General features: G+C 32.8%; 1 protein-coding gene across 6 annotated transcripts in view; it reads right to left on the reverse strand.

Annotated features, from left to right (window-relative positions):
* Positions 1–16649, reverse strand: part of LOC127719523 (collagen alpha-1(XII) chain-like) — a 565245-nt gene that overhangs the window by 38692 nt on the left and 509904 nt on the right. The gene's annotated exons all lie outside the window — the stretch shown is intronic.

The raw sequence follows: 16649 nt of genomic DNA on the forward strand, positions 1-16649 counted from the left end.
GTTTTATAAAAATCTGTCAAGAATTGTACCCATGAGAGTGCACGGACGCACGGTCAGACGGACGGACGGACGACCGGTATTTCTATGTCCCCCGCAAAAACGGGATATCAGCCAGATAAACAAATCACTTCCAGATTATGTTTAAAAGATAAAAACAGTAACTGTTTTAACTGTTACCAATTTTGGTTTGGCTTTGTTCAAGTGTTTCTTACTTTTAGACAGAAAATTATCTACCTTAATACGAGGCTTTGTTATGCCTTATTTCAAACTCCTTGTATTGAACTGTGCAAGCTGCATCAGATAAAAATTAAAATTTTCTTCATCTACGACTGCATAATTTGAACACATTATGTGTACTAACCATTCAGTTATGAGAGTTGTGAAAGTTGCTTTTAAACACGAAAAACTAATATATCAAGGGTCATTCGAAAACCATTTATCCAATGAAAAAGATGACACCATGGCCAAAAAATAAAAACGACAGAAGGACAAACAAAGGAGATAAACATTACATATAAAACCAAATACTGAGCAACATAAATCACACCATCTCGGGTAATCTGGAATGGTCAGCAGTTCCTGTTTCACGTACCAGTCGTGTTGCGCAAGAAAGTGTAAAAAAATTGGCATTGTGGAACATATATGTAGTCAAATGAGATACAGATATTCAGTAACGGTTAACAAGCCATTATAACTTTCGAAATGAGGACTTCATGTTTATCATTAAAATTAGTTGTCGATTTCTAAATGAAAGTCAAGATATGAGGCCGAATTAACCGTATCAGTGGTATCATGTATTCCAAGATCATTTAGATAGATGCAGTCAAAAAAGTCGACAAATGTGCAGTAATTTAGTGACAAGACATCATCACCTTTATAGTGAAAAGTGAAACTGATAATACATAAAGCCAGCTTCTTTTTATTTTTTCTTGTTGAGCTTCTGTATGAAGTCTGCATTATAAGAATAAAGGAACAGGTCGGCAAGTAGATAGGCACAGTTGGTTCTTATATAAATGCCGATAGAAAATCAGATCTTCAAGTGAAAAATGATGAATGCTTTTCTAAAGGGTAGAGTGACCAAATGTTTTAATAATACAGCATGCAGAGAGAAACTTTGATTGAGTGTATTCTAACAGATCTTTTGAATTTGTTTGTATCCACATCTGATTCACATCATCCCTAAGGTAGATGTTATTAATTTGGAATGATGTTTCGTATAGCCCTTGTCATATAACGGCTTTTGAAAGGAAACTTATGTATTTTGGGTATACAGTATAGTGAATGAATATCCAATTCATTATCTTTGTTATACATTAAAGGTACCCTCTTTACTACACAAGATGTGCCTCTCGACAACTTATGTCTCTAATGAGATGCTCGAAGGCCTTTCACCTGACGATTATTGTAAAATCATGAAAGTACTTGTGAATATTAAATGATATATGCATGATCCGATGATGATGTTGTAAAATCGTGTTGACAATTATTTCGGCTGCAAAAATGTGAAATTTATATATGGCATTCATACCAGTGGAGTGACTGTTAAAAGTCTATGTCTTCAGTGTTTACTTACAAGTCAAACATTATTTGTTCCCAAAACACGTATAATAAGCACGCTGACAAAAAGCTTGGTTATAAGGATTAATCAGCTCTCACCAGCAATTGTGAAAAGATTTTGGTACTACGGAAATCCAATACGGGTGGCTCGGGGAAGATCTTGGATAGTGTATTATGTTTCTCAATTTCTTTCCAATATTCACATGAACGGTGTCATGATTTGTCAAATTTAGGATGATAGGTCAGCACAAACGGGGCTCTTATGTTGACCCTTTGTTCTTTATATAGTAAAGTTCATCTCGGCTGATGCAGTTAGCACGGGAGAAACCACTGTTAACGTCTTTTCTTTTGTAGACCCAATTTTTCAGATCATCGCGAAGTTCTTATAATCGCTTTTTCACAGTATTAGCAAGTGAAGCAAGTCTGCTTTATTCTGATGGCCTGGCTGTACGGATTGCTCTTGTTGCAGTGTTTTTGATGACAACTCAGAGTAGAAAGAAATTAATGTGTGTCTATAGGCTTGCTATTCAAATCTGTAAACATGATTTCAACCTTCACTAGTGTGGCAGTTTCAATAAATGTGATCTTAGAGGCAGGGATTTCATTAATGAACTTTAATGACGGGTGGCAGCCGTTGGCATGTAGAATGAACACATTTAGTTCTTGTTCAATATTCATTTTTTTCTCTCCAAGAGCATTGTTAAGGAATAATAGTTAAGTTCCCATCACGGCTATCAGTTACTACTAATGGCTTATCATATCGAGATGTAACTATCTGTTGTTGATTATGGTCAAAATTAATACCGGTTTCATTAACATTCGATATCAGTTCTCGTTTGTTTTTAAGTTGTACTTGTCCACAACTTTTCTCAGTTCTTTGACTTAATTGTCAATTTTCTGAGTACAAAAAATTCAAGGCTTACTTCTCTTTTCTTGGGCCTTACACATTTCCAATTTACATATTACTAATCCTTCTTTTGTTCGACCTGCTTCCCTATAGTGCAAATCATATTTACATCCAGAAGAATCAATTTCCTTCTACAATAGCCTTAATTAAATTTTGTAAGCTTTTTAAGGTGATCTGCAATCTATGTCGCTTTGACCTCTAGTAAACAAAGTAGACAAGGTAAAATGCATAGCTGATGATTCTGGATTGTGTATTCAACATGAACACTCTAGCTCCTTTCTGTATAACTTCTCTCGTTCTTTTGACATGTTAACTGTCTTTCTATTTTGGATGTCCACTGTCTTAAACTACAGTAAAAATAATCAAGACAAATGAAATGAAAGTTCGTTAACCTAAATTTCTTTTAATTTTACCCTATCCTATTAAATTATAAAACAGATACAAATTCTATGATATGTATTGCTTATGTCTCCATTTTGAAATGCACGAAAGAGTTTTCCTACTGTTTGGAGTAAACTCGTTAAAACACATAGGAAAGAAGCATTATTGTGCATCAATTATTTCAGACTATAAAGATAACGATATTTGATATTAGGATCAAATAGAATAAAGAATCGAGTAGGATTTTCTAGTTCAATACTGAAAAATGGTATAAGTAGAGTAGTTTGCAGACGACGAAATATTTGCATATTTGCATTTGTTTATGGCAGTGACATTTGTCATTTTTCACTTGCGTCAGATGAGACGATATGTCAGAAAGACCGACACAGAGTTACCAGGTATAAGCAATTATATGTCACCATACGGCCTTCCACAATAAGCAAAACACAAACCATTTATATAGCTATAAGAGGCCTCGGGATGAAAAATTCGAAACAATTCAAATGATAAAACTAATGGTTAACTTATAACAATACCATTTACAAAAAAAAAGTAATTAAGACAGGCATGAACTAACGGCAACCACTGAATTAATGGGTGCTTGCTTCACTACAAAAGTCTAAAAGTCTGAAAAGACCAGTTTTTGTCTTAATTTGCATGAACTTTTACTCGACTTTCTCTAAAAGTATGACTTGTGTCTTAATTTTTCTTGACAAATTCTCATTTATATTAAATTTGTATGAAATTTACTCGACATATTCTCGACATTCTGAATATGGTCTTAAAATTTCTTGACAAATTCTTGACATTTGAATACTGTCTTGAAATTTCTCGACATATTCTCGACATTCTTATTTTTTCTCAGTATGGCTTGACATATTCTGAGCATTTTGAATCGTGTCTTAAATTTACTTGACAGTTCTGAGTTTTACAAATCATGACCAATATTCATGATATAACTTTAATCTTTATTTCTCTTTATATGATATACTGTTGTTTCAAGTTACACTTCTTTACAACAAAAATAAAAGTTGGGCATGTAAAATAATTGAAAATTTGGGTATATAAATACTTTTACAAATGCAAATATATGGCTATGAATTCAAATCTAAAGTATAAAATAATTCAAATGTGGGTGTGTTGATATAAAACAATTTCAATGTGGGTTTTTAAATAATTACAAATTTTGATTCCTAAATCTTATAAATTAAATGATTCAAACCAATCATACTGTAGACATATTTCATTCTACATTCATAATATTCAATGTTGATATGGTAAATAATTATTATACCAAAATGTGGTTTATATAAATAGCAAATTATGATGATATACAAATCATTCATTTAACAGAAGAAAAATTAGTGTAATGTCATCTGTTGGAATATATTAAGTATTACACATGGACAGGATGTTCCCCATAAAATTAAGGTATTCCACACCCCAGAGTACACGCAACTGTCAAATAGAAGTTATTGCTTTACCTGTAATCAGCCATACAACTTATCAGTTGACCGACCATGCCACTACAATTTAAAAAGTTTGTTGATAGATGAAAATGAAAATCATCATTTTGATGAAAAAAAATTGAATTGAAATGGATTTTCTTCATCAAAATTATGAAGTTAATTATTTTAACATAAAAACAAATTGAATAATTCCCAAAGATTAAAAGAAAATTATTATCTACTCCAGGAATAATAAAAAAACTGTATTTATAATGGGTCCCATCAATGATTTCTATAGAAATCATCGGTCTTATGAAATGGTTCTCAAACAGACATACATTATATAGATCTAAACATTTTTTTCTTTTCAGGAAGGAGTTATCACAAATATTTATTTTTGATAAAAAATTATAAAATTCAACACTCAAATTTGAATAAAAAATGTTTTTGGGTTGTTCTAAAAAATTAATAAGGTTTTTGAATCAAGATGGGAACAAATTCTTTGACCTAAACGAAATCCCCCCTCTTTTTTAGCCACACAAACCCAAAAGATGAATTGTGGGGTCCAAAAGAGATACAAGACACTTATTTTAGTAAAGCAAATTTGACTGGCAGTTTTGCGAACGGCAAAAATCTAAATGCTGTTTGTCAATACCTTCGACTTATATTCCAAGTGAAAACAATTACTTAAATGTTTAATAATAATAAATCAACATTTAACTACATGGGGGATTATTCAGGGTATTCCAACTTAGTTGCACCAAATGGGTATCTTACTATACCAAATTAATCCTTGATTCTTCAAAGTTTAGTTTAGCCATAATAAAAAGGAGTATACAACAGCAATAGAATGTCATAAACAGTGCAGAATAAGTCTGTTCACATTTCAGGCAAAATTTATACTGTTGAGATAATGTCAAGACATATTTAAGACTGTCAAGAATGTGTCGAGACATGTTCAGACATTATTTAGAATGTCAAGAATATGTCGAGACATATTCAGACATTATTAAGAATGTCAAGAATATGTCAAGACAGATCGAGACAAATTTAAGACAGTCAAGAATTGGTCGAGACTAATCCAGACTCTTATCAGATGATACAGGAAGTGTCGAGAAATTTTAAGACAATGTTCATACTGTCAAGACACTTGTCAAGAAAAATCAAGAACCTTATTAGACAAATTCATACTATGTCAAGAATTTTTAAAAATTATTCAGACAAATTAAGAATGTCGAGTAAAAATTCATGCAAATTCAGACAAAAACTGGTCTTTTCAGACTTTTTGACTTTTGTAGTGCTTGTGACTGGCACATCAAAAATATAGCGGGGTTAAAGATATATATGTGAACGCTCAACCTTCCTCTAAACTGGGACACTTGTGTTTGTATTTTCGCTGTATGTCATCTACTTGATTTTCAACTTGAAAGATTGAAGGATATACCGGTATACACATGCCTGTGTAAATTCAAGAAACTCAGTCTAAGGAAAGTGCGAATTATAAAACCGTTTCTTATGTAGAGTAGTGATATTTTCTTTTGACAACGAGATGCATTGTGGGAAAATTGCAGACAAATATCACATTTGTTACTAGAAAAGAAGATTATTTGGTAAATAATTGTTTTCCTTTTTAAATCAGGGACGTTTTCAACAGAACATATATAACTTCAAATGCATTTTATACATTTAATTCCAAGTTTTTTGTATTCATACAAAAAATATAGGCAAATTTGATTAAATGAAACCTATATGTACGATCTATTATTTTGAAGTGTATAAATACTAAGACAATAATGTAGCCACGACAGTGGATTGTATTTTCAATGTGTTCGATTGCCTTTTAAGCTATAATCACGTGTAATAGATTGATACTGCTATATTTTCTTATATAAGTGCGAATTTTTCTAATAAAATTGTGATATGTTTTTATAATAAAACACTTATTTATGCGATACTTTTCTCTTATGAAAACAATAACGACATTATTACAATATGCATTTCAAACAAGAAACAACATCATTTGTGCATGACAATTTAGATGGATTAGCTAAATTATCATCGCTGACACTGACATTTCGTACATTGTATAAAATGAGGGAATGGGGTATGGTTGCCAATGAAACAACTATCAAACAGATTCCATTATGACACGAATTTAAGCAATTATAAGTCAACGAACGGCCGTGAAAAGTGAACAAAACCCATACAGACCGCTATGAAAGAACATGACAACAAGTGAAACGTTTCAAATAAGAAAAACAACGATCTGATTAATGACAAAACAAAACGAAAAACAGATATAACATACACCAGCTGACAACAACCACTTCATAACAGGCTCCCGACTTGGCACATACAAAATATGGTAGGTTTAACATGTTTGAGAGCGCTCTATGCTCCTCTAAACAGGGACACGGTGTACCAGCAAAACATAAGAACTACCCGTAAAAAAAGAAGTGGCTTGACAAATGAGATCGGCACGAAGCACAAATACATATCAAGTAGAAAAAGACACACAGTACCGATCTAAGAGTACTCGCAGCTACTCAAAGTTAGTAAAAAGACAATAACAACTACTAAATAAATCGTGTTCTCCCAGACTAACGTTTTAATAAGTACACATCCAATTGATTAAGTGTAATGACGTCATAAACAGTAAATGTCATAACATAAGTGCATTAATTTGATAGGATGAAGGACCATAGTTTTTTTATAAATGTAAGAAAACCCATATTTAGTTATATCTAATTTATCAAAAACACAATAACATTGAGAATGGAAATGGGGAATGTGTCAAAGAGACAACAACCCGAAGCGGGCTTTAGCTGGCCCCTAAAACAAAATGTGTACTAGTTCAATAAAAATGGACGTCACACTAAACTCCAAAACATATAAATGAACTAAAATTAAAAAAGCATACAAGTCTAACAAAGGCCAGAGGCTCCTGACTTGGGACAGGCACAAAAATGCGGCGGGGTTAAACATGTTTTGTGAAATCTCAACCCCCCTCCCCCTATACTAATCTAAACATTTTACGGTTGCACTTGACTATATTCCTTCAAAACGACATTGAAATGTAGGTAATGATCGAATTCAGATTCTATTGATATATAGTTATGCATAAATCTCACCTGTTTGTCGCGTGAAGTAATCCCGGAACTAATCTATTGATGTTTGTTTATATCAAACATATTTTTCATTGCCGAAAACATCTTTTTGTTCTCATGAAGTGTCTGCATATTTACAATTTCATAGTAGGAAATATCGCTACTACTCATAAGAAACGTTTTGTTTTTTTTTCGATTCGCACTTTCCTTAGACTGAACCTTGTTTCTTTCATTATAATATCTTTATGTTTTGTCATCATGAGAATGTGGTGTTCATGGTAGATATGGTTGATATGGACTGTTAAATCAGTTTAAACTTTTTTAGACTCGATTTTGAACAATTGTTGAACACGAGATATTGCTTAGACAGTTGTCAGTTGATTTAGACCGTATGTTGACTTCTTGGTATCTTTTGGGTTTTGCATCGTTGGATTGCATTTGAGTTGACATATGACCCAAACCTTCTTTTGGTCATATCCACAATATAGCCACCGATACAGGAATATAGTACGGTGTGATTTCTATACTATCATAATTAATTAATGCACTTTAAACGTGTATTATGCAACACTATGCATTCTTAAATACGGTATGATATAAATTGTTTTATTTATTATTTGTCGTTTAATGTACCGGTATTGTAGTGTTCAATGTTTTTATATATATATATATATATAGATTTAAGCTTATTGTACTGAAATGTACCCAATTTTGTTGCTAAACTTGTGTGTGTGTGTTTTTTTTTTTGGGGGGGGGGGGGGGGTTGTGAGATTGAGTTCTTAAAGTGGTTTAATGCCCGAAGCTGGCGACTCTGTCAGTGATCGACTCCACTAATATTTAAATTTTACATATCCTTTAGAAATTGTTGATTTTGTCTAGGACAGTCTCTGTTCACTTTTACAAATTTTGTGGCGACCTACAGAAATTTAAAATTGTGTGTTAATTGCCGATGTTTTTTACCGAGTGTAGAGGTATCTTTATGAGATTTCATGTATCCTTGCGCTACAGTCTCATAGACTCATACCTCAAGTTACTCTTATCTATAAAAATAAAACGTAAACCAATGTCCTAAATAGGAAATGGTTCCACGTGCAACAAAAAATGTTAAAGTATTCTGACCCATCCTTCATACTTCTAAGAAGAGTTTGCCAGTTATAAAGGGCTTTGCGAAACAAAGATTTTTTAAACACCCATGTCAAGGCTCCCATGTCAAGGCTCTATTTCAGCTTTTGTTAAAACCTCAAAATCTTTTCGACTGACATATAGACAATATCATAGCGTTTGTAATACCAACAAAAGACGGATAATACCAAAGAGGCAATCATATATCGTAATTCGAAGAGACATGGACAACACCATGGAAAAAACAAACAACGACAAACAACGGTCTACAAACCACTACTTTATATTTCGATTATCTTTCGTTAGAATATTTATTGCAGCGTCCGATTAAAACAATCAAACGACGTGCTGATTTTTTAAGAGTTCTATATGATCACTAGATATCAGAAATAGCCGATAAAAACGAGTTTAAAAAACTTAGATATTCATAAGCTGGATGCAACAGTGATAATAACAAGAGATTACAAGTCTGTGGGGATTAGAAAAGGTACTGTCAAAATTCGTAAAAATTATATTGTGTAATTAAATAATTTTTCAATGGTTTCTAAAACTTAATATATATATATACAACCTTTAAGAGAGTCCGCTGTCATCATTTTCTTACATTGGCTCTTCTAGAAAATAGTACAGTTTTTGTCTGTAATGTTAAATGTCTATTTAATTGAGAACAATACTCTCTCTCTCTCTCTCTCTCTCTCTCTCTCTCTCTCTCTCTCTATTATATATATGTTATCTTACTTGAAATAAATCTATTATTTTCTAAGTGATACACATACAATACCTCTTGTATTTGATGTAGTTTCCTTGTTTTGATTGTGAGAGGACGTAGGTTTGATCATGTTTGTGTCAACATAACATGGTCTCTTGTGGAGAGTTGTCAATCATACAACATCTTCTTTTTATATTAACAATGGTTTTTACGGCTTTGCCGCTAAATACTCAGCATTTTGAGGTGGAAGCAGACTAGTCAGAGTCAGATTAACACTTCCGGGCTGGATGACGTATGTTTTTGTGGATTGTTAACCTGTGAACTCGCACAGGAAATCCGGCTTAATGTGTCGGTCTAGTATTGAGCTAGATTCCTATTCCTATCGTCACAAAGTATTCTCGTTATGTATGGACTGGTAGTATAATACATCAGTCCATTATATTGTTTTTTTGTGTTTAACGCTTATTTTAGCACTATTGGCTATTTCATAGCTTTTTGATTTGTGGAGAGCAGGAATTCCAAGAGAGAGACACCGTCTTTGTGGAGTGTGTTTTAGTTAAAGGATAAACCTTTGTTAATCTTGTATATATATTTTTTTTAATTTTATCTTATTTATATGTTTCGGAGTTTAGTGTGACGTCCATTTTCACTGAACTAGTACACATTTAGGGGCGAGCTGATGCCCGCCTCCGGGTGCGGGATTTTCTTGCTGTGTTGAAGACCCATTGGTGGCCTTGGGCTGTTTTCTGCTGTTTGTTCGGGTTGTTGTCTTTTTGACACATTCCCCATTTCCATTCTCAATTTTACCTTTTTTTACATATACCCTGCATATATCGTACTTGAGTTGGCCTTCAAAATGATTTGATTCGAGTGCCATTGAGAAAATTTAAGATTTTGTTGACGAAAGACACGTCTGGTGTACTAATTTAGACCAGGTATCACTGTTTGGATTTTACACCACAACAATTTTATCAATAATGCAAATTTATTGTTCATCGTTGTTGTCAATCTTCCGATCAAGATTTATAAAATGGGTGGGGTAAAGTTAAAAAAAACATATATGAACCCAACAACATTTTCGTGTGTTAATAGTCCTAGGTCAGAATCCTTGAAATAAGTGGTTGTATCACCCATCTTGTATACTGATTAACGTTACTTAAAGAAAGGGATGAAAAAAAGCAGATTTTATTGTTCCTTTACAATTTATTAGACACCTGTCAGTTGTTAAATAATGTTTGCTGACATCTAGATGTTTTTTGCAATATTTGTCGTTAGTTTGCTGTCTCATTGCCATATTACTCACATCGCATTTTTTAATGTAAAAAATGATATTTATGAAGCGAACAAGATACTTAATTGGCTTTTCAATCATCCTTTGCTAATAAACAGACTTATTGACAAAGTTATCCACATAAACAATAAATATCAAAATAAATATAAAAAGTTCGCCATAAGAAGTCAAATATAGAAGTCAAAGTTTCATTGCGCATAACAATAAGATATCATATGAAAATAAGGAGATTTGGTACGATTGCCAATGAGAAAACTATCCACCAAAGTTCAAATGAAGTGGTTGTAAGCAATTATAGGCAACCGTGACAAACAAAACTTGTCTCCATTACAATAAAACTGACATGTTTTATATTGTTTATTAATACTTTTAATCAATGATCAAGAATTGGATTGTGTGTATGGGTCATCTTTTATGTATAGGATTGATAATACTTGGTCATGTTTTTTGAATATTTAAAGCCCAAGGCGTAGCCAGCTATAATTTAAGTTAAAAAGAAAAAAAATAAATATTTCCTTAAATGGTAATAAAATCAAAGCGTGAAAGCGCTGTAAAGGCAGTTAATTACCGGTTGTGTGTATTTTTAGTCCAGTTATATCATTATCTTGCATAGTACAGTGTACTTATCAGAGGTGGCTTTCAGTATTTAAGATTTAGAGTTCTCTAATGATATTGAACAAGTTATATGAATGTCATATTCTGAGCACTATATGAAGGTGATTGTTCTCACTTGTTTATGAACTAGTGCATTATGTCCAGTTTGTACCTTTTTTTTATCTATGTTTATAGTCAAATTAGTTATCAAAGGTACCAGGATTATAATTTAATATGCCAGACGCGCGTTTCGTCTACATAAGACTCATCAGTGACGCTCAGATCAAAATAGTTATAAAGCCAAACAAGTACAAAGTTGAAGAGCATTGAGGACCCAAAATTCCAAAAAGTTGTGCCAAATACGGCTAAGGTAATCTATTCCTTGGATAAGAAAATCCTTAGTTTTTCGAAAAATTCAAAGTTTTGTAAGAGGAAGTTTATAAAAATGACCATATTATTGATATTCAAATACTGTTTAAAATAGTAAGGCATTTTCTTTTTAGTAATAAGTAAATGTTATCAACTGTATTTTATTCAACTCTGCAAATGTGGTTTGTTACTGTTAAGTATGGATGATAGTTGTTTCATTGGCAATCATAACACATCTCCTTATTTATATAATGATCTATATTCAACGACCTCAGGTACAAAAAAAAAATGTATGTAACTTAACTATGATGGGAAACCTTTGACTTCTTTCTTTTATATAAACTTTTGATTTGGTACCATAGAACTATGTAGAATAAATGTACATTGCAACATGTCAACTCTTTCAATGACAATACTTTTTTAAGAAACTATAAATCCAAGCAAAATTATATTTCCAAGTTTAAAGTAATTTATGAATGAAAAAAGGAGTTCTTAATTAAGAAATAAACTAATTCGCTGAGCGCAGCTGGATACACGCGCAAAGGTCCAACCCTGAACAGTTGGGGCAAAAATGGACACAATATTCAAGCTTGATACAGGTCTGAATTTGGATTGTAATTAAATATTTGACATATTATAGTTTCTGAATAAATGTAGTCAAAGAACTTGAAATCGGTTATATGAATTGAATTTATATTCAATTAAAGATTTCTTGCTGTTGTGCAATACTTGATAAATCTGTTGCCAGACTATAAACAAATAAAGTTCAATCTCTTCTCAATGTCATATTTGAAATTTATGAAAATCTATAGGGAGATTACATCAATAGTTATAAATAATTCACCTAAGTTTCATGCGAACTGCTTAAAGCATTTTTGAGTTTTTGTCCAACAAGAGTGCACACGCTGAAATGTCTCGCCTTCTTTACTAATCACTGATATTATGTTGATAGTCCTTAATATAAAGCTTTATTACAACTGTCACATAAACTTAACATTAACCAAGAAAACTAAACATTGACCAATGAACCATGAAAATGAGGTCAAGGTCAGATGAACCATGCCAGGCAAGCATGTACAGCTAACAATTCTTCCATACAACAAATATAGTTGACCTATTGCTCATAGTTTAAGAAAAACAGACCAAAACATAAAAACTTAACACTGAGCAATGAACTGTGAAAATGAGGTCAAGGTTAAATAAAACCTGCGCGACTGACATATAGATCATAAAATATTTCCATACACCAAATATAGTTGACCTATTGCATATAGTATTAGAAAAAAAGACCAAAACTCAAAATCTTAACTTTGACCACTGAACCATGAAAATGAGGTCAAGGTCAAATGAGACCTGCCAGCTAGACATGTACACCTTACAATCATTCCATACACCAAATATAGTAGACCAATTGCATACAGTATAAGAAAAACAGACCAAAACACAAAAACTTAACTATAACCACTGAACCATGAAAATGAGGTCAAGGTCAGATGACACCTGCCAGTTGGACATGTACGCCTTACAGTCCTTCCATACACCGAATATACTTGACCTATTGCTTATAGTATCTGAGATATGGACTTGACCACCAAAACTTAACCTTGTTCACTGATCCATGAAATGAGGTCGAGGTCAAGTGAAAACTGTCTGACGGGCATGAGGACCTTCCAAGGTACGCACATATTAAATATAGTTATCCTACTACTTATAATAAGAGAGAATTTAACATTACAAAAAATGGTAACTTTTTTTTCAAGTAGTCACTGAACCATGAAAATGAGGTCAAGGACATTGGACATGTGACTGACGGAAACTTCGTAACATGAGGCATCCATATACAAAGTATGAAGCATCCAGGTCTTCCACCTTCTAAAATATAAAGCTTTTAAGAAGTTAGCTAACGCCGCCGCCACATCACTATCCCTATGTCGAGCTTTCTGCGACAAAAGTCGCAGGCTCGACAAAAACTGGAAAATCCCCCCTTTTTTAATGAATAAAACCCCAAAAGTCAGAAATGTAAAATCTAAAATTTATAAAATTCTAAAGGGAGCTTACGGATTGATAATTTAGTCTTAGATGCAAGATTTTTTTATCAGTTGTTAGTGGCTTTGAACTAGCTGTCAGTAACTTTGAGTACTCTCAGATCTGTACTTAGTGTCTTTTTGTTGTTTGGATGTACAACTACCCGACCACGTCCACTTGTATTTGTATTTATCCATCTGATGAGTTAAACCTCTTTCAACTGATTTTTATAGTTTGTTCTTATATTGTACTGTTACACCACAGTCCCAGGTTAGGGGAGGGTTGGCGCGCCTTCAAACTAGTTTAACCCCGACACATTCTGTATGTACATGTATGTGCCTGTCCCAAGTCAGGAGCCTGTAATTCAGTGGTTGTTGTTTGTTTATGTGTTGCATATTTGTTATATTCGTTCATTTTTTGTACATAAATTAGGCCGTTAGTTTTCTTGTTTAAATTGTTTTACATTGTCATTTTGGGGCCTTTTATAGCTGACTGTGCGGTATGGGCTTTGTTCATTGTTGAAGGCCGTACTGTGACCTATAGCTGTTAATTTCTGTGTCATTTGGTCTCTTGTGGAGAGTTGTCTCATTGGCAATCATACCACATCTTCTTTTTTATATTTACATCAACAGATATAAACAATTCACCAAAGTCAAGGTGAGACAACAAAACTTAGTGGGAAGATCTCTGAAATGTTTTACACGGTACAAGTTTTTCTCATTGTTGGAGATTGTACGGTGACAGTAACACCTGTAACTGCTTAAACCCATTTCTTATGCACTTTAGTTCGATAAACTCACTGAATATCATACCACATCTCCTTATTTTCATATGCATTACAATTTACATGTGCATGTAATTATAAAATATAAATATATATATATATCAGAACAAAATTCATTGCGTCACTTTTATTTGCGCAGGTGTGAAATTTAATTATGCATCCTAATTTCTTCAAAAAATGCTTAAATTGTCATTGATACCTTTATCTCACGTTTATTTCGAATATTTTCTTGAAGAAATAACGTAGAAAGAGCTACTTACACTCATTCATGCTTTGCAAACGTACGCTGATGTTGCACACTTCGAATGATGCACTGCCAATTTAACAGTTTACGTCAGAACTTCGAATTTGAATCTAAGAAAGTTTAATATCGTTTTTTTTTTAATGTCAATCATTGGGATGGCCAACTCGGCAACTGATTACCATAATTGCCTTTTATTTATTTAGTCTTAAGTGATTAAAATCGGGATAATATATAAAATGTCCGGCTGGCTAAAAATAATTTTGGAAGCCTTGTAATATAAATATATATATATATCAGAACAAAATTCATTGCGTCACTTTTATTTATGCACCCTTTGGCACAATACAAGTTCTAAAATTACACAACATCATGAACATAGTACAACTAAATGCTATTTCAGATGAAAGTTTTGTTTCAGTTCCATTCATAGGATTTATTAGAATTTTGTATGTTTTGCCAAGTCCAATAATTCGCTCTAGGTGCACATGTTAATTGGAGACTTTTCTATCCCGTATAAGAGTTTTGGAACTAATTCTGTTTCTTTTTTTGAAAAAAGTTAGCAAACAAATCTTGCACATTTAAACCTTTGTCTGCCATCACACTGTCACCTGGATCACATAATTGAACTATTCTACATCTTTCAACTATTTCATAGTCACTGGTAGAACCAACATATGCATTAGAGACATAGTTGACTAAACCAACAGGTGTCGAACATACAAGTATTTTCAGTGTTTCTGTTTTTATATGATGAAAAGGTTGCCTGAGCTCTAGGAGCTTTAGGTTTTATCACGGGATATTCTGTGCTGTAAAGAATAATCCAAGTCGTAGGAAACTTTAATTTGAAGTTGGATGGTGAAAAATACCTGACTAAACCACTAGATGGCCAAGTGTTAGCCTCACACCACTGTTTAGACATAAAAACAATCCATGTATACACAATAATCAGTGATTCAATCTAGAATCTAGAAAGTTCAAAATTGGTTGTATAATGCCTCAATTTCATCAAAGTCATAAAAAAACTGATTTTCAACTGACACCCTATCAATTTGAAAATATATGTATCTCAAACAATGTGCTGCTGGACCAAGTGTGGTCAAAACAAATAAAAATTTAGTATACAACTCTAAACCGGTATTAAAAATGCATGGCTGTGTCACGTGTCTTCATTTCAAAATTCTCTGCTGAAAACATAGGCATTGATGGTGTTTGCATAATTCCATCTGTGAAGTTCAACATTAGCTCGACAGTTGGTGGTGGACAGTCATAAATCCTTTCTGCAGTATGAATGACTTCTTCAGGAAAACCAACTTTACAATCAAAACTTTCCTCTAGATTTCTACTACAATATTCATCAAGTTTAGTTCTTTTGTTTTCACAGGAAACGTCCCTGATTTTTCTTTTGGCGGACGATTCAGTCTCTTGCGTGGTCCAGGAAAATAGGCTGGGAATGGCAGTAGACTTAAGTCTCTGAATGGTGGGTTTGTGGCCTGAAAAAGGTTATAAAACATTAGTTTTTTGATAATTAAATGAACTTCCATTAGCAATGTATACTTTGTATTACCTGGCGAAATATTAACTAGATTTATTCATTACAATCTGGATAAAACTATGTTTGCCTGATTCAATGTATGTTATGTAAATCCAAAGGACAAACAATGAGAGACTTATGCAACAAACGTACATTGTTTGTACCTAAATAACTATAATATAGATGAGAGCATGTCATTGTTTTGTTCCTGTTAACATTGTCATTGATATTTTTCAAGAAAGTCTATGAGGCATAGCTTATGCATTCCTGTCATTACTACATTAGCATAATTACTGCTAAAATAATTCTCAGTATGATATACCTCTTGTAAGAAATCATTATAATTGTAGCAATCACCAAAAAATCTCAAACAGATCACATTGAATCGTAATCCAAAAAATTATGACGTCTTGAATTAACCACCCCCTTTTATTCTAAAACGATAATTGCGGCTGTAAACAGACTTTGGTTTATTCGCATGGCGATTACATATATAACTATATATTTCAAAAAGAAAATAGAGTTTTACCATGAATAGTTTCCTGCACGTAGTCTTTTTCAGTAAAATGTGCCTTGCAAA

The sequence above is a fragment of the Mytilus californianus genome, unplaced genomic scaffold, assembly GCF_021869535.1.
Source record: "Mytilus californianus isolate M0D057914Y unplaced genomic scaffold, xbMytCali1.0.p SCAF_11, whole genome shotgun sequence".
NCBI lineage: Eukaryota > Metazoa > Mollusca > Bivalvia > Mytilida > Mytilidae > Mytilus > Mytilus californianus.